The sequence below is a fragment of the Zootoca vivipara genome, chromosome 10 (genome assembly GCF_965207765.1).
Source record: "Zootoca vivipara chromosome 10, rZooViv2.hap1.1, whole genome shotgun sequence".
In the NCBI taxonomy this organism is placed as follows: domain Eukaryota; kingdom Metazoa; phylum Chordata; class Lepidosauria; order Squamata; family Lacertidae; genus Zootoca; species Zootoca vivipara.
Genome location: NC_142593.1, coordinates 18810133 through 18829676, shown reverse-complemented (window position 1 = coordinate 18829676; position 19544 = coordinate 18810133). Strand labels below are relative to the sequence as shown.

The 19544-nt window shown below is 45.6% G+C and overlaps 1 protein-coding gene across 8 annotated transcripts in view; it reads right to left on the bottom strand.

The window, feature by feature from the left end:
* SEMA6A (semaphorin 6A) overlaps positions 1-14069 on the bottom strand; it is a 170976-nt gene extending 156907 nt beyond the window's left edge. For 6 of the 8 annotated variants that reach the window (XM_035100287.3, XM_088653338.1, XM_035100288.3 and 3 more), the window contains exon 1: positions 13422-14069. The gene's annotated coding sequence lies outside the window, so the exon portion shown is untranslated. Of the gene's footprint in view, positions 1-12741; positions 13000-13421 lie in introns of those variants that run through there. The other 2 variants (XM_088653339.1, XM_060280149.2) reach the window with 2 other exon arrangements.
* Between the last annotated feature and the right edge of the window lie 5475 nt (positions 14070-19544).

Below are 19544 nucleotides of genomic sequence, written 5' to 3'. Positions count from 1 at the left end.
ATTTGTTTAAGATACCTTTTCAGCCTAAGATCTATGATATGCCTTCCCTAATATTTGACTTCTGTATGAATCCAAGGCTGTGGCAATGGGAGAAACAAGGCTCTTTTTGGGTGTTAATGCTGTGAACCCCTCCACCATGGGCTCAAGTTGTATACCTGCATAAATAAACCATATATCCTAAAGACACACAAACCCTAGGTAAGTGCCTGGAACCCTAGAATCTCGCACTGCTTGGAGATTGGGGTGGCGCGCAACAATATATTTCATTTCCTAACTCCTGTGCCATCACAAGAGCAAAGGTTTACAACTAGAGCTCCTGATCCCCGGAAACTTCATGCATCTAGCATCATATAAACACTTATCCTTTTATCTATTTCATGTTATGAAACCTCAATCAGAAACTACTTCAGAGGAGGCAATAGTTGATAGTCTGCAAAAGCGTGTTATTCAGGCTGCTGAAATGACATGCTTGAAGAAGTTCTGATATTCATCCCTGAATGAAAAGTAGCTTATTTATAATTTCAAATGTCACTATGTCTTCAGACAGGTTCCACATCTGACAAACGTACAAGCGGCACATAATCCTCTGGCATATTGCTTAATATAAAACTGTTTTTTGAATTTCATTTTCTTGAACATTAAATGCTTCTTAAAATTTATCAAATTGATCTTATTGAAGCTGCTGGAAAAGTTCATAGCTGGATCCCACATACGATATTTCAGAGAGGGAATCTTTCCTTATATTCCTCCTGTACTAGCTTAGATCATCCTCTCAGACTGTGCTTCAAAGTCCAACTCCATGGAACGTGAGAACAGTCCTGGTGAGAAGCAGCTCTTACATCAAGCACCTCGGGACCCCCTGCCCAAAGAGCCCAAATCCCCCTTCTCTATTGGTCTTGGTAGTGGTGCAAAAAAGCATCTATTCCATTTGACCTCTGATTCACTTGGCTTGTCCTTATTGATACTGCTGCTTTTGGTTTGCTTGCTCATTTGTTGAATTTGTTTTGCTATGGTATGGCACTCTGAATGCTAGGAAAGGTGGCCAACAAATGGGTGGTTTTTTTTAAAAAAAATAATGAATGCATTTGTCTCTGGGGGACAACAGTGAACTAGAGTGGCAGGTGAAAAAGAAGATAGGACTCTTCCACTTTCTACACAGTTGTGTGAAAATTTCATATGTAGCCTGCTGAGACTATACCTGTTGAAATCTCCTCTTCTATTCAACTACAGTGGTACCGGTACCTCTACTTACGAATAACTCTACTTACGAATGTTTCTACTTATGAATAGAGCTCCGTCCGCCATCTTGGATGCGGTTTAGATAGGATTTTTTCTACTTACGAATTTTTAGATAGGATTTTTTCTACTTACGAATTTTTTCTCCCAATGCATTCCTATGGGATTCGACTTACAATTTTTTTCTACTTACAAATGTGTGTTTGGAATGCATTAAATTCATAAGTAGAGGTACCACTGTATTTTTATTTTATTGCATTGCATTGCAATCCCATCTTTTTCTCCAAGGAGCTCAAGGTAAGTGCACATGCTTCTCCCACTTCTCATTTAATCCGCACAACAATCATGTGAGGTAGATTAGGCTGAGAGGCACCCAAGCTCAAGCTCACCTAGAGAGCTTCATAGCCTAGTCTGACACTCTAACCACCAAACCACACTGTCTCTCTACAGGTGCCCTGTCCTCTTTTGCATCTGGGTGACTACCCTAAACCGGAACCTGCTCATGCCAACACTCCAATGAGAAGATCAGGTCCACCACAACTTCTCCAGCGACAAAACTCTACAATAAAAATCATATGTAGAAGGAGGTAGTGCATGCACCACTCTTCGTGGTATTAAAATTTAGCCAGCAATCCTATGGACACTTGTTTGGAAGCAAGTTTCATTGAACTCAATGGAGCTTCCTTCAGAGAAGGCACAGACAGGACTGTGCTGTCAATGTTCATCAGCTCAGTCTGTAGAAGAGACTCTAAATCTCAGGGTTGTGAGTTCAAGCCCCGTGTTGGGCAAAAGAGTCCTGTATTGCAGGGGGTTGGAGTCAATGACCCTTGCGGTCCCTTCCAACTCTACAATTCTATGAGTCTATTATTATGGTGCAATCAAGATGAAGTTAGACATGCCTATTTCATATGGAGTTGTGTGGGGGTCCAATTTTAACAATAAATTTTAACAATTTTAACATGTCAATATACCCTCCCTGCACTTGCTACTTACCTCCACACAACTCCTCACCCCACCAGCACTTTTAATCCTGCCAGGTTCACTTCTGATACTGGGACCTTGCTGCAGAAAGGCAAGCTATGTATGGAAGGAGAAGGGGGACAACATCCCTTTTGCTGTCGGAATTGGATCTCACCACCCTGCTTTCTACATGACTGGGTTGGCTATGTGTAGAAACTCATGGAATTGCCACTGTCCAGTGTAATTTGACTTCTACTGAAATTTGCGTCAAGAAAATATGCTTCTTGCTCTAAGTTCAGGGATGACTGCCTTGTGTTTTAGCCCCTCAAGTTGATTAGCATTTTTCTGAGAAGCTAGTCATTGTTTTCGCATGTATACACTTTCCTAGGAAGACATAACTCTGCATTTAGAAACATATAAGTGTAAAACTTGAGAATGAAAACACCGAAAAGGGTGGATTGGTGGATGAACAGGTATTGTTTCTAATCAACGTGAAATGGCTATGGTTCCTTGGATAACCAAAATTCAGTCTTCCTTTATTTCAAGCTCAACACATGAAATAGCTAGTTTCCAGATTCAAAAGTTCATCAGCTTGCAAGCACAATTTTTAAAAAAGTTAGTATCAGTTTGAGAATGGCAGCTACAAAAAATGGCTTTATCAAAAACATAACATCATGCCATGTGCAGCTAAGAACAAAAAAAAATTACCTGTATTGCCAAATGCCCTAATTTTCTCAACCATTCATCAACAGAAAACCCTTTCCTTTCCTTGCAGTAGATAAAAGCAGCCATTAGTCTCTGAATTGCAAGTTCTTGGCTGCCCCCCCCCCCCAGGAAGAAGAAAATCCCGGAGAAAATATCAGCTGGGTGTGCGCATAACAAGGCCCAGAGAGACACATCCAGAAGTTTCTTCTTATGTTGAAATTATGTTGGAGCTGTTTTCTGTTCTTTCAGAGCTATGCAAGCGCCAGAATAACTGCAAGGCTTGCAAGTCCTAGTATATCTCAAGCCTTTCCCAAGGCACCCCAACACTATCTGAGGCACTGAAACTATGGCAACCGAATGAGAAAGCAGCTTCCATGATTAATAGATGAAGAGGCCAAGGACAGTGTCAAGCTAGGCCATAACTCAAGAATGGGAAAGGAATTAGCCCAGATCCATGTCAAACTGGCACTAAACAGAAGATGTTGACAGGTATCAATGGTTTTCGTTTTATTAAAAAAACTCATAAAATACAGCAAATTATCTGCTTCCTCTTTTCTCTTTTCCTGAAAAGATGTATCCCATGCAAATGGCGAGAGAGAGAGAGAGAGAGAGAGAGAGAGAGAGAGAGAGAGAGAGAGAGAGAGAGATCCTTTATAATGAAGCACAGTTGGCTACTTAAAAGAGATTATCTGCTATTTTACCGGAAACTTTTTAGTCCACAAACACAATGTAGTCAAGTTTCCTGGAGTTAAGATGTAGATTTTTGCTAGAGAGTCAGAAACAAGACCTTCGCTTTCACTAGCTGCATAAGGATGCTCTCCTTTTAATTACTGAAAGATTCTTGTGAGGTTTTTGTGGCTAAGCAATATTGACGAAAAGCACATGGTATAAATACTGGGAGGGGAAAGTGCTTAATCAATATGGCAATCACAATCCCACTCTAGGAAAATGTCTAGCTTTTATACGCTGGGCCCAGACTATGGCTGAATTCCATGTCATAAAACCATCCATTTGCTCCTGCTGCCATGAGTATTTGGTTTCCATTCAAGGCAGCTGGATATAGAATCCATAGGCGTAATGGAGTATTTCCCCCCCTCCCAAACAACTTTTGCCAACAGCTTCATCCTGCAGTCTAGCATGTAGGCAAAAATAAAAATACCACAGATTTCACCAGAGCATGTCTGAATCCTTTCTGGACATGTTTTGCTTGGGAGCTACAGAATAGAATTGTGAGGACCAATATATTCACAGTGAATTCCAAGTATCTGCACTAAAACACTGTATATAGTAATTGCTATTATTAAAAAAAAATACTTTTAAAGGGAAAGGTCAGTACTGAACGCAGTGAGTTACCATATGTCTTCCCTCTTGAGATGTAGCAACTGGCAGTTCTGTTAATAGCTGGCTTATCGTTTTCCGTCCATGCTTCAGTCTCTACAGATACACTTTGGGATTTTTATTTCGAAAAGCCCATTCAGACAAAAAGGAACTAGTCCTGAATGCTTGCTTCTTCCCTACAAAAACAAAAACCCTGCAGAAAACTAGATGGAAGGGAAAAATGCTCCTCCTTGACTGCTATGTTACTACAGTATTCTCACTGGCATTTAAAAAACTGGTAAGTACTCAAATCACGAGGCTGTGTCCCATGGAGTGCAGGCGCCAATCTATCGGGCTTATCCTATAGCTCTGTGACTGTAACAAATCTTTGCTTTGGGTGTCAACTTTGGCTTCAAGGGAGGCTATAAATAAAATAGCAACATACTAGGATTTGTCTAGTACAGTGGTACCTTGGTTTGCAACCGTTTTGGATTACAACCACGTCAAACCCGGAAGTGTGTGTCCCTTTTTTTATTATTACAACCCTTTTTATTATTATTACAACCCATTTTTTTTGGGGGGGGAGGCCCCATTGGCGAAAGCGTGCCTAGGGTTACAACCTGTTTTGGTTTACAACCGAACCTCTGGAACGGATTATGGTTGTACCGTAAATCAAGGTACCACTGTACACTATAGGTAATTCAGAAGAGGGTATCATTGTATTTAAGGAGTTAAATGTAATAACTCACAAAAGTTGGGCAGGATTCCATTGGATAACTACATGGAACTCTATGCAAATAGATTAAAAACCAAAACAAAACTACTGGAAATTCTAATTCAAGATTCCATAAATTTGTCTCATTTTCTCACCTCAAGATTGGCTTAACCATAATAAAAGTAGAGATGTTATTTCATGGTTCAGGACAAATTCCTGATCAAGTAATTAAGTAATCATGACCTATCTTTCAGCACAAGCTGCCAAAGTTCTTGGATTTAAGCCAAGTTAGTCCCTCGGAAACTGACTGTACTAACTCTTCTTAAAGCCAGTTATTTTAGCTTATTTTATGAAGAGTAGGTTGACCTATTGGTTGAGCAAATTTAGTTACGCTAACCAAATTGACATCAAATAACCAGTCTGTGAAAAGTTTGCCTAAAGCCAACTCTTGAGCATTACCAATGTGATTAGAATTTTCTCCAGTGCCCCAAAGTGAGATCACAACACATGAACTTTCTTAGCTACCGACAATGTTTTTTTTAATCCCTTGCTTGTCCACAAAGATGCAAGTCCATTGCTTACCAGGCAATGGGAGCCATTAGAAATCCACAAATGCCACACACTGCTGAGCTTAAAGGTAATGGTAAAGGTAAAGGGACCCCTGACCGTTAGGTCCAGTCACGGAAGACTCTTGGGCTCATCTTGCTCTATAGGCTGAGGGAGCCAGCATTTGCCCGCAGACAGCTTCCAGATCAGCATTACTAAGATGCTTCTGGCGAACCAGAGCAGCGCACAGAAACGTCGTTTACCTTCCCACTAGAGCGGTACCTATTTATCTACTTGCACTTGGCGTGCTTTCGAACTGCTAGGTGGGCAGGAGCTGGGACCAAACAATGGGAGCTCACCCTGTTGTGAGGGTGAACTGCCGACCTTCCAATCAGCAAGCCCTAGGCTCTGTGGTTTAGACCAGAGCACCACCCGCGTCCCTACTGAGCTTAGTCAGTACCAAATGGGTGAGTCTGCAATAGTCATGAGGTAAGCCACTGCCCATGCAACTCCTCAGTTCAAAACCTTAGTCTGAGGCTAGTAACATAGTTATGTGCAATATTCAAACAAAATGTTTATGATCATGGGCAATGACCAGTCAAGTGCTATCTTAAGCACAATTGCTCAGAAGTTTCATGGGTTTGCATCCAACAAAGTCATCGTGATCTCAGAACAACTTAAGTTCACACAATGGCACTACCCTACTCTTCTCCTCCTTTGTTGCTGTTGTTGTTGTTCAGTTGTTTAGTCGTGTCTGACTCTTCGTTACCCCATGGACCAGAGCACACCAGGCACTCCTGTCTTACACTGTCTCCCACAGTTTGGTCAAACTCATGTTTGTAGCTTCAAGAACACTGTCCAACCATCTCGTCCTCTGTGGTTCCCTTCTCCTTGTGGCCTCAATCTTTGGAGCCTCAGCTTCAGGATCTGTCCTTCCAAGTGAGCACTCAGGGCTGATTTCCTTCAAATTGGATTCTTCTCCTACCACCCCCCAAAATTTGCTTCACAGGCTTGGGTGAATCCCAGCAGCACTTGGGGGGCATATGGGGAGAGAAGATAGCAGGGATGTTCTGCACAAGTGGAAGTCGTTGCGCAAGCACGACTTCACAGGAAATTAAAACTTGCTCTCTGGTAATTGTGCTTGGGATTGCAAGTTTAGTTGTAAATTGCTTAGGGAAAGGGCTCATTGACACAATAACATAATTGCTTTGTGAGTGGCGTTTAACTGCACACACAAAAAGGCAAGGCACATGGGTCACTATTTTAGAACCTGCCAAGTTGAGGTTTCAGGATGGATATGGAAAATGGTACCAGCTGAGTACTGGTAAAGTGTTGAAAGCAAGATGTTGAAAACACATTGGAATAAAAACATATTAGAGACAGAATCCAGGCAGCTACAAGTTCTAGGCTTACAAACCTGAATCCTGTTGCTACTGTCCTACTGCGACCGCGGAGTGAAAACAGCAGCTGCCAACCCAGACAGCAGCATCCTCTCTGTCAGGTGACCTGATCGCTGTATATCTCTTACCCATCTAACTGTGATGCTTTGAAATGTACTTAGTTAATTACTAGAGGCACTTCACGACCACCAATTAAGACATTACAGAAGAAATACTAGCTTCTGGCTTGTTTTTCTGGGATGGAGGAAACATTGGAAAGCACTTCGAAGAAGATGCAGATGTAAAGTTTGGAGAAAAGAGTCGAATTAAATGTTGGGCAAGATCTTCTGCAATCCATGTTCTGGGTCGAGCATCGATCTCACCAATGACAAGTCTTGTCAGTGTAGACTTGGCTAAATAATTACAGGAGTATGCATACACCCACAAATTGAGCCTTTGTCGTTCCCTCCTCTCTTCCCTCTTTTTAAGGTGTTTTGCAGCTACAGAAAATGTTATGTTCTATGTTCTGAAAAGGATACCAATTTTCAGAATTACATTAGTGCCATGAACAGCAAAAATTACATTTCCCTAGCCAGGTGATGAGGCGGAAACTATGTCCTGAGCTGCAAATAATTGTGAACTCGTCCACTCCACAGTGAAAGGCATTGGCATCAGAAGTCTTTCTTTGGCCAAGATCATATCCAATAGGTTGCTTAACATGTTTTACTCATGCCTGGTTTGTTTTAATTAACTATGTGGTTACTTTTACCAGGATTGCATTGGGGTTGGAATACTCAGAATGTACAATGAGTTGTCAGTTTTTCCTCCATGATATGATCCATAAATATCAGCATGCTCTGACACAGCATATGTCAGGAATGAGGAACCGATGGTCCTCCTGGTGTTGTTGGACCGGCTTATGGTCAAGGATGATGGAAGTTATGACTCCAACATCTTAAAGGCAACAGGTTCCCCATCGTTTGTACCTTGGAAGTAGAACAGAATCAGTTCCGGAATTCCATTCGAGTCCCAAAAAGTTCAAAAACCAAAGCGCAGCTTACGATTGGTTGCAGGAAGCTCCTGCAGCCAATCGGAAGCCACCAGAATCCCTGTCGGACGTTTGGCTTCCAAAAGAACGTTCAAAAACCAGAACACTCATTTCTGGGTTTCAATTGTCCGGGAACAGATTTCTTCGGGAGCCAAGGCATTCGAGATCCAAGGTACGACTGTATATGAATGCTTTTATTGAAGTCCTAAATTGTGCAGGTCTTGTCTTATTTGATATAGCCTTACTGATTTCAACCAAATTAACTTTGTTGAATAATCCCATCTGTTTTGATCTTTGAGATATTGAATTATATCATATAGAAAAAGAGGTAATAAAAGCACCACTTTTGTTCCTATGCCATGTTCTCCTGCCTCTACCGGTAACTGCATATAATTTGCCTCAAGAATTTAAACGTTAGAGTCACTTGAAATCCCAGTATCTAACTGCTCTTGGTTAGTAACCTATCAGGTTAATGAGTGATAGATTTCTACAGAACACACCGGACATTCCTCTAGATAGCACAGCAATGTATTCCTGCAAATAGGCAAAGATTCAATGCATTTGTTAGGTGAAGTCAATTTAATCCTTTTATGCCTTTATTGCCTTAAACCATGTGAGCGCCTTTCATATGCATTCATGTTTAGTTCTTCTTGCTCTTGTGGAGGTGACAAATCTCCCCTTTCTTTTACCAAACAAGCACACAAACAAGTTTACAACTGCTGACTTCCTTTTAGAGCACAGTTCTATTTTGGATTTATCACAGATCATTAATTTGCTCTCTTTTTTATCAATGAATGCAGTTCCTTGCTCTTAACCCCTGCTGCCCTTTTTTTCCAGACTCCAGCTGCACTAGCTTCACTCCTCAAATTACAACCTGTGAAAAAGGGCTATGGCTCTAGCATCTACTTTTGTTACCATGAAATAGCTGGGGATGTTAAGTAGAAGTGTCCTTTATCCATTTGAGTGCCCAGGTTTTTTTCCCTTTCAGGAAGCTTGGTTTAGCACATGAAGTAGGTCTCTTTAATTATCAGAAAAAGAAGCACTATGATGTTAACTAATGTATGGGTAACATATGTGAAAATCGGATTTTTTTTACTCATGGTTCAGATCATCTTTGACTTTTTGTATAAAGCAAATGAACAAACCAACTATTTCCTATCTATTGTATTCCCTGCAGCCACTCCCCTCCCCTCTATACAGTGTTTCAGCATTTGCAGACAGCATGTACAGTACCAGTTTTCAGTTCCTCCTTATGTTAAGCTCTTATTAAAGTCAGATTTTCCCAAGTAAGAAAGGCCGAAGGCCTATATATAGTTGTCCGGAAGATCCAGATTAAGTTTTATAAACTATTAGTGTTTAAATGGGATCATGCCAATACCATGAGAAATTATATCATGTAGAGAAATATCCTGGCAGTGCACTTTCACTTAAAGAAGATGAAGTCCCAGTCATCTCATGCACTGAACAATAAAAGCAGTTGTTACTTAAAAATAAAGGTCTAAAGAGCCTAGTTCTTCCCTATTCTCTGATTCTTCACTAAACAATGTGAAGAGACGCAATGCAATCCTATGCATATCTACTCACAAGTAAACCTCATTGATTTCCATGGGACTTGCTTCCATGGTAAGTGTTTTTAGAATTGCAGCCTGGGAGCCCCACTGAACTCAGTAGATCTTTCTTCCGAGTACACATGTATAGGATATGATATGCTCTGTGGAGCAGTTAATTAAAGCAGAAAAAAACCCTACAAACTCTGTGGGGTTTTGGAAAGTATTATTTCTAGGTATCAACAGAGCCATTCTGCAAGCTTTCCTAAAGCACCTCCCTCTACCCTAAGGAATTATATTCCTAGAAAAGCAGTAAGTCCAGGAAACAAGGATGGCAGAATCAAGACCAAAAAAGTGACATTTCAACAGTCCAACCGGTTTGTCTGCTTTTTAAAACAAAGGTCACAATACAAAAACAACATTGTCTTTCACAAAAATAGTAGAATATAAAAGCATAGCTGCCAAGTTCTCCCTTTTTTTAAGGGAAATTCCCTTATGCTGAATAGGCTTCCTCGCAAGAAAAGGGAAAACTTGGCAGCTATGATTAAAAGAACAATAGTTGGAGACAGAATTCTGCCACACTTATTTAATGTTAAGGTTAATAATTAACCTTGATGTGTGTTGGTAACTTCGGTTTAATAGAAATTGCTTGATGCAGTCATGATGATTTTACTTCCATTGTGTTGCAGATGACAAAAGATTGGCCACTCACAAACAAACCAAACTGATTGTTCCTATCTGAACAATTTTAAATCTACAGGTTTTCAATTTTATTTATACCGGTAAGAACCCACTCCTGGGGAAATAATAGTTTCCTTCACAAAAATGGGAGCAGATATACAAAAATATGCATACAGGGGTTAGCAACACAAATGCTAAGGTACAATAAGCATTGCACAATGAAGCCAGCTACAGAAATTCACTGGTCCCAGACAACTGTATATCCATAAACCACAGCACTCTGTTTTTCTCTTTGCTAAAACTGAATGAAAACTTAAGAGATTATGATTTATTTATTTATTTTGAAATTCAGCCTTTAACTCGGCTTTTCAGTCACCACAACCAAGTGGATTTTCACTTCTCTTTCCATGAAACTTCTGCAAAACAACACACAGTGTGAACCAGCCATCATCTCTACAAGTCCCCACCCCCCTTTTCTCTAAGAAAAAACCTTAAAACCTGTTCCAGCGATAGTTCCTGGAACCTGACAATACCCAGACTGGATTTCCCCGGGTCTGGATCCAGAACCCTTTGCCTAGATTGCTGTGAGCTGTTCTGCCGAATGATGCTCCAGGGAAACCAAGCCAGCAGCCAGCAGTTCCCAGCTCCCCCCCCCAACTCCCCTGAGCTGCCTCAGTTCTGCTCCACTTCTCCAACAGACCAGCAGGCAGGGAAAACAACACATGGGGATTTGTAGGCTTCCCACTTTCACTCATGCAAATTCACAGCCAGAGCACTTAATACACATTACTCTCAGCCCAGAGCTTTCCAGGCTCATGTAGCCAGCACACCTTAACAGCGACACACCACCAGCATCAGCCTCTGCTCTCCCTTCAGCTGCTGGCCTGGCAGCTGGCTTAAGGTGGTTGGTGGTAATACTGAGAAACTCCCACTGATCTCTTTTTTATTATTATTCCAAAGGAGTCTGGGCAGTGCTGGGAGGGGGCCTAGCAGCTTCCCATGAGCTGCACCTCCTTCCCCAGTGAGTGGGGAACTCCCATTAATGCCTTTCTTCTCCTGTCTTTGGGCATTATCTTCATCCAGTCAGCAGTTTTGAGGGAACAACAAAATTCTGTCCAAGGACTTTCCACAGTTCACATCATTCCCTAGTGTCAAAGGGAAGTTAGGGGAGAACAACTGAAACATGAAGTTTCGGGGGCAGCGATAGTTTCTAAAATAAGATGTACTTGGTGGGGGGGGCTGCACAGAAACTGTACTACTGTCTGCCCTGAAAATCCTATTCCCTTCATCCCAAATAGGGGAGCTGGCTGTGATTATTACAGCGGCGAGGGAAGGGCACTCTGCACATGCTCAAAGGCACACCCCTTCACTATTACAGAAAGTAATATGTTGAAGAAGGGTTCGTAGTCTAATTCCTGGTGAGCCCTGGCTCAGATTAATCCCTGCTAGCCAAACGGATGGCGGTGTGCACACAAATGCCCATGGCTTCACAATATGTATCACAATAACTTTTTAACATGTCACCCCAGTGCCTCAGGAGCAGGTCCGTCTCCCAATGCTACAAAGGACTTAACAGCACAAGGAGTTCTGTTTCCCAAGGAACCACGTTGCCTGGCCCTTTCTCCTCCTCTAGCATTCCCCCTCGGGTAATGTGCGTTACATTGTGAGCGTCCTCTCCCCTCTTTTGGCCAGAGCAAAGGGCAAGCAACCTTCAGCTACACCTTCCTAAGTTCTCTTCGAAGGTCTCGTGTAAGCCCCACTGTCCTCTCCACTTCTAGGTCTAGAGACATCTCCCATGCTTTCGGTGGTCAAGGGACACCCATAAGCGGGGTGGAGGAGGTGCGCACACAGAAAACCACGCGGGTGCCAACTTAAATATTGGGGGTGGTGGGGGGGAGTAGTTTAGCCTCGCCCCGCATAATTGATCACAAGAATGGCGATGCCCATCAACTTGGGGAGGGGGCGGCCCCCTCAGATATTTTATTTGGGGGAGGGAGCAAAGGTACCTCGGCCCCCAGGAGTTGTATGCACACAGATAAACGGCAAGAGGAAGGGTAGGGACCCCATTATTAGCTCCTCCCTTCCGCGGAGGCTGCAGGAGGGACTTGAGGGAGGGAGAGAGTAACCCGCGGGCGCGCAACTCCTGCTCCTCTCCCCCCCCCCCCCAAGCGGCAAAGAGAAAAAGGGAGCAACGGCGACAGGAACCTTGCCCTGCACGGCTCCGCTCTCTCCACAGACACCAAACGCCTCTCCTACTTCGGTTTCTCCCGTCAGTTCTCTAGAGAGAAACCGACTCGACAGCTGCCCCTCCCCTCAACCGCGGGGTGCAACAGGGGGCAGAGAGAGGAGCAGCAGCCCTCCGCCCGCGCCAAGCCCCGTCCCCAATCTCGCAAACAAAGCCGGAGACGGGCGGCGCCGTCACACACGCTGCTCCCCCCCCCCAAGGGACCAGGGTGGGCACTGGTCACCGCGCCGAGGGCGGAGGAGAGGCGTTGGCCCCGGCAGAGAGAGGCGAGCTCGGGGGTGGGGTGGGGGGACAGGGGGTCCGCCTCTCCCTCAGCCCCAAGTTTCCGTCCTCGCCCGACGGCCGCCGCTTCGCCAGCCCACCTGCCCCCGCGCTCGCAGCCGCCGCCGCTTCTCCTCCGCCGTCACATTGTCTCCGAAACAAAGACTCCACGCCCATCCTGCTCGCCCCCCAAGGAAGCCTCGTGCGGAGCGACGGGGAAAAGCCGGGCTCGGAGCGGCGCGGCTGCACTGCCTGCCACCGAGGCGGGGTGTGTGTGTTTGTGTGTGTGTGGCGCGGTTTCATAGCCCGGCAGCGGGCAAGCAAGCGGGCAGCTCCCGGGCAAAGTGTCCCCGAACCGCGAAAGCGAGGGAGCGGGGCGGAGGGAGGGCGCTCGCAGCGAGCTTTTGCAACAAAACAAACGCGCCCAGTTCGTGCAAGATTAAGAGCATGGCAAGAGAAATAAGGCATTCTCTCCTCCCCGGGAAACTGTACGGCGCGCGTGCACACAAAAACACGGACCCGGGTCAGGGGAGAGAAAGGGGCTCCGGCATATGGAGCGTGCCCGAGCCGTCCTCGTCTCCTCCTCTCTGTGCAGCCACCGCCGCCTCCGCTTCACCATCCTTCTGCTGTCCTGCAGGACCTCGCGCTGCAAGCTCCCCGCGCTTGCAAACGCAGCCCGGAACAATGCCCTCGTGCATATCCCGGAACGCAGAGAAGCAGCAGCGCAGTGCATGGGGATGGGGGGGGGGGGAGAAGAGAGAGGAAAAAGGAGTTCACGTACCTCGTCGGTGCATGTATCTGGGAGGCTTACGAGGACAGGACTAGCTGATGGAGTGTCCCATTTAGTAATCCATTTAAGGGGATCGCTCCGCGAAACTCGATCCACTCTCGCCTTTGCAATCCTTTGTCATTATTACCGGCGTGCGTCCTAGGGGGAGCGGGGCGTGTGTATGTGTGTGCGCGCGTGGGGCGGCGGCGGCGGCGTGTGGAGGTTTTGGGTGGGTGGGGGAAAAAGATTCAATATTTCGACTTTGGGGGACGCGATGTGTCCATCTCCACGGAGGGTGGGGGGCAAAGGGGGAAAGGGTTGGGTGTGGGGAGGGGGCAAATCAAAGAGCTCCGGTTATTCCTCTTCCCGATGCCACTCGCGCTGCCACTCCAGTAAGTCCCCTTCCGACGGATCGTGGGAGAGGAGAAGTCCTTTCAGGGTCTTGCGCTGGCCCTCCGAAAAAGTGCTCCCGACGGGCGAGGCGTCTTCGGGGGAACTCCTCGTCTGCAGGCAGAGCTGCTTGTGCCCCGGCAGGAGAGTGCGCTTCGCCCCAGCTCGCCTGGTCATTGAAGTGCGTGTTTGGGGAGGACTTCACAGCAGCCTCTCTCCGTTTCTCTCCCGATCTCCCTGCGCCCTGCCTCTCTTCCCACTGCGAGTCTCCGTCCCAACTCTTCTGTCACTGGGAAGCAGCTTGGCTGGAGGTGGAGTCAAATCCCGGGCTGGATTTCGCGGAAACGGACTGCCCCGAGCATGACATCCACCTTCGCCCACTTCTCAAACAGCCAGCCCATGAATGTGTGTGTGGGGTTTTTTCGGGGGCGGGGGCGAGGAGGGCATGGGGGAAGGGCGGGTGCCAGCAAAGTGCCAACACTCCCACAGAAAAAGAGAAACCGGGAGCCCTCCCTTTATTCCGCTCTCTCTTCTGTGCATACATTCAATGTAACTGATGGGGATTCTGATGGGAAACCGGGGGACACGATGGAGAAAGTTTCTTCTGCCTAATTAAATAAAAAAAGAGATTTGTTTGAAAAGAAGAGGAGGAAGAAAGCCTGCTGAGAAACACTACCAGAGACGAGCTGCGAGAAAGGATTTGTTCATCGATTATTATTTTTTAAATTGAAAAGTTTAAACTTTAAAGGGATGTGTTAAGTCCTCCTCATTCAAACGGCGGTACCGAGGATGATTTTCCCACTGCAACAAAGCGTTGTCTGCGGAAGGCGTGCGCAAAAGGAACTCTGCTCACAATTCAAGAATAATCTTTTGGAACGAGCCTAGCATGAGTTTTTTAAGAGGATTGCAACCTACTTCCAGAATCTTTCACCCACACAATCGCGCTAAAGTCCTCATTGACAGCAGCTGCACTCTAATCAATAATGGGGGCAGGACTTCAAACCAAAGCAACCTCTTGTCTGTACATTTTTGATTTGACCATTTTGGACTTACCCACAATAAGGAGATTTTAGTTTTTCCAATATGGAAAGAGTATGTGTGTGTTTAAAAACAAACACTTGGGGGATCTACCTCAACGTTGTACCCACATTCCTTCTTCCTCGAACTTTATATTGGCAAAGAAAAAAACATTGCCTGTGTTAAAATATACTGTATGGGTGGATAGATATGGGAACCATGCCCAAAGTTAGCAAAAACAAAAAACAAAAAAAACCCTCGTTTCTCTTTCTTCCCCAACCTTAGTGTCCTTTATCTGGCAGCAAAATTAGCAAGAGTCTTGTGATACCTTGCCATTTAAATTGACTTGACAGCCAAGCTGCCCTTGTCTAATCGCTCTGTAGTTTATTTAGTTTTCATGATCCGAATCAAACTTCCACGGATTCTGCCCGTAATGACGGCGAAAGAGGAGACCAACATAGTTTGCTGGGAGGTGGGGCGTGGAACGAAGAAGGGCTGCATAATATGGATTGTTTTTTGTTCTGGAAAAAAAGAAAAAGCGGGGAAGGAATTAATAAAGCGGGCCCATGTGTGCCTGTGAATGAAAGACAAGAGAGCGTTACCGGGAGACGGCACCGCAGCAGCCGAAATGCCAGCAAGGGCCGGCGATCTAAGCCTGCACGCCTCCCGAATGGCTTAGTTTTTACAGCGCGCGCAGTATTTCCCTTCTGCTTAACGGGCGAAGGTTCCATCGCCAAGGGAGAGGAGTCGTAACAGTTGGGGATTCGCTTCTTGCTGTTCGTCTCTTTAGCCAGAAGGGGACGCTTCACCAGTAAAGTCCCCCCCTTTTTTTTAAAGAAGAAAGTCACCAACGGAGCAAGGGCTGATCAAATTTACGAAAAGTTTGGTCGCCCACCGCCATCCCACTCTAAGGCGTTGCGAGAAGAGCGCTCTATCACCACTCTATGTCTCCTTGTTTTTTTGGTAACAGGATCGGGCGCGTTAAGGTAACAGGGCGCCGGCTACAACTGGGCTTTTGGCCCAGTTCCCCGCCTCTGACCAAACGCTCCTGTAAGCAGCTAGGTGCCTTGCAGCGGGTGCGGAGACGAGCCCGGTCCTCCTCTGGATGCGCGCATGCTCTCGCATGCAACATGCGCGCCCGGCCCGCTTTGCTCGAGTTTCCAGGGCTCCGGGCGAAAACAAATAAATTGCTGGAACTGCGTGCGCGGAGAATGCTAATCGGACGTCCCCCGGCATGGGCAGCGCGTTGCAATGCTACTCGGGGGAGATCTTTGGCACGGCCTCGCGGTCCTTCCCATCCGCTCGCCTTTCTTCCTCTCCCGCCCTCCCTTTCCCCCCAAATCCCAGCCCGAGAGCTACTGGCTGGGTTAATCCGTCCCTGTCTCGGAGCCAATCAGCCCAGGGAAGAGCAGTAGCAGCGCTAATAAATTAATCCTCCTGCTTCCCAGGCCCCTCCCGCCTGGGAAAGCGACTGGCTGCCGCTAATCCTAATGCTGCTACTTAGATAACTAGTACAGTATAGGACCACCAGCGCCCCCAGCGGCCAAGGCGGCGCAGTGCAAGAGGAAGGAGTCTCGCCCCCCCCCGCCGCCAATTGCCTTAGCATACTCCTTCTTTTCCCCCAGCCTGCCCCCCGCATCCTCACCGCGCACCCCTCACTCCGCGGCTGATTTACATGTTAATTGTGTCTGAGAAAACTTCTTTAATTGCCAGAATTAAGCAGAGCAAACGGATTGCTTCACAAGCTGAGCCAAATTAATTCCAGGTTTAGCTCCTTCCCTTAGAGAAGCAAACAATTAAGCTGTCTTGTTTGCTCGGTGGCTATATTTGAATGTTAGACACACTGACTTTTTGAAAGTTAAGGGAGGTGGGTTTCTTCCGCGCCTCCCTTATTCTTCTTTTAATATGAATAAAACTTTCCCTCTCACTGTTTCCCAGATCCGTGGAGTTGAAGAGAGAGGGCAAAGCACTTGCAAACACTTTTTAAATTGAGGAAAGAGAAAAACAAGGAAACGTTCATGTACTGATGGTATATAGCTTTTATTGGCCAAGCCCTGATATTCTGGGGTGTTTAATTGGCCAGGAAGTCATCTGAAGGTCTCTAAGCATCATCTGTTAAGGCCATCTGTTAGGGTTTGGTTGCATCCTGCATTACAGATGCACTCTGAGGAGCAAGGTGGACCATATGACCTTCACTGTCCCTTCTATAAATAAGGATACATTCATGCAGCCACAGTGGGACTGGATCAGCAAATTATTTTCTACATATGTATTCTCGCTTCACTTCAAGGAGCTCAAGGTGACATGCAGGATTCCACCACCCTTACCCTCATAACAACTCTATAAGCCGCCCAGAGTGGCTGAGGAAACCCAACCAGAGAGGCAAGGTATAAATAATAAAATGCTTGTTGTTGTTAGCATTGCAACCAACTCCTGGGGGCTGAGGTCCTTTCACTACCCCATTTTTTTGAGCCCCCCCCCCCCCAGTTTATGAGCATTACCATTCAAATGGTGTGGCGGCACAGCATCTTGTGATTGGTTTTGTGGGGCAAATGCTCTCCCCCCCATATTTTATTCAAGTGGGAGGGAGGGAGAGACTAGCCCAGCCCAAAAGCTACCAGTACATTGGCTTCCTGCTAACATCTTCATATGATTGCTCGTAAACCCGGACTGCAAGTCAACCCACATTTGCAAGCTTCGGCATGAAGTGGTTGCTTTGATGAGCGTCAGATTCCCAGAGGCATGCTGTTTCACTGCCTCTCCAGCCTCGATTTGTGTGTGCCATTGAAAGCGAAACAAAAAAGAGTTGTGGGGATGCTATTTTGGCTCTCAACAAAGTGCAAGGCGATCACCCTCTTCTTAAATGCGCAGTAAACATATGGGCATGGGCCATAGGGATGAATGCATTATTCTCACACCCCCATTGCCACTCCACCTGCCTTCAAACTTTAGGAGGGCAACTGGCTGAAGTGGGGAGCTTCCTGCACTTCTCTCCACAAGTACAGCTTCAGACCCTTCACAAATGGCAGAGTGGCTGGCTCAGCTATAGGGGTGGAGCTAACATGCTCACCCCCGTGGCATTAAGAACACCCCAAAAGGTCTTTTGTAAAAGTGCAATTCGTCAGGTCACCCCCTCAGCAGCTGTGCCATGTAATAAATGTGAACTGAGAAATGAGCAATAGATTAAGCAGTCACTGACTGGACTCCATCACACACTGAGCTCTATACGGGGGAACTGGCGATTGTGATCTATTTTTTAAGAGACTCCTCTGGAAATTATTGGCAAACTCGTTTGAGGGTGGACCATGTCACTGAAACAGCACCAGCCACGCACAAGAGGGAGATAGCAACTGGTTTGAGAAATCCCAAGGTTTGCTGAAATACAAAATGTTGGGGGTGGACTATCCAATGTGAAGTGAGCATGCAGTGATGGAATTTGGAAATTTTAGATTTCCAAATTCTAGATTTAGATTAATAGTAATATCACCCTCTCTCTAGATAGTAATACGCATGATTTCAATTTCTTCAATGGTCAGTCAGCCCTGCTGTATTTGGGACCTTCCTGCCAGGAGTGCCAACTAGGCTAGGCCTCGCAACCATGGGTGCCCCGGGCCATGGGTGCTATGGAGCGTGCATGGCCCTGGCACTAAAATTTGTGGGTGCCCAACCCCTTCATGGGGAATTTTGTGTGTGCTCATGTACCCAGGGCCCCAGAGAGTTGGCACCTATGCTTCCTGCACAGTGAGACCCTAAACCTCTGCCCCCCAAATCCTGTCATGATGGAAACACTGTTAGCATGCTCAGTGGGTACAGAATGCTGATAAACTGTTGGGTGTGGGGCAATGGAAAACTAGGGGGAATGTGGGATGGAATCACATATCCTGGGGAAAGGAATAGCTGGCTGGCTGGAATCCTAAAAAAGGAGCACTTGATACTGCAACATTTTGTGTTGGTACCACATACATGCATATAATTTCAAAGTGTAAGTCCCTCCTCCCCTCTTATGTACCCATTCTTGTTACGTAGCTTGCTCAGGATTTCCCAAATGCAGCTACACTACACATTCAGGTAGTTATCTTTTAAAACCATTCAGTTTTGGATCTCTGCAATTACATGAAATTGCATTACAGGCTACGAGGAAAGCAACTGTCTTGGATCTAAGGGCTCTTTACTGGGCAATTGTGCTAGCTGCCAAAGTAATGAATGAAGAGTTATATTTCACCTCTTTTTTCTGATTTGGATCTGCTTCTCTGATTTCCGAGGCGAATAAATCTATCTGCTGATTCAAAGCACAGGTTTAACTTGCCCTTTTCAAACCTCAGTGAATCTACATGTATTATAGCACGTTCATACAATTTGCTTCAACAACACCAGCATTACTGTTAGCACGAGATGTAGTGCTGGTGACACAAATACAATGCAGAAAAAAGGACAAACATCACAACATGATTTCATGGCAGAAAACACTGCAAAAGCAACATTGCTGATAATGTTTTCATGTCGTGGGAAATTATAGCAAATGCTATATTTGTAGTAGGGAGTTTGATACATTTCCCCATTCTGCTTTATTATATTGTATCCATATATACATTCGGATAATATACAAGTATATATATTTAGAATCATATAATTGCAAAGTCGGAAGGGACCACACAGGACATCCATTCCTGTGTGTTCCCTTCTAACTTTGCAATTATGTGATAATATATTAGGGTTGTCATACCTCTG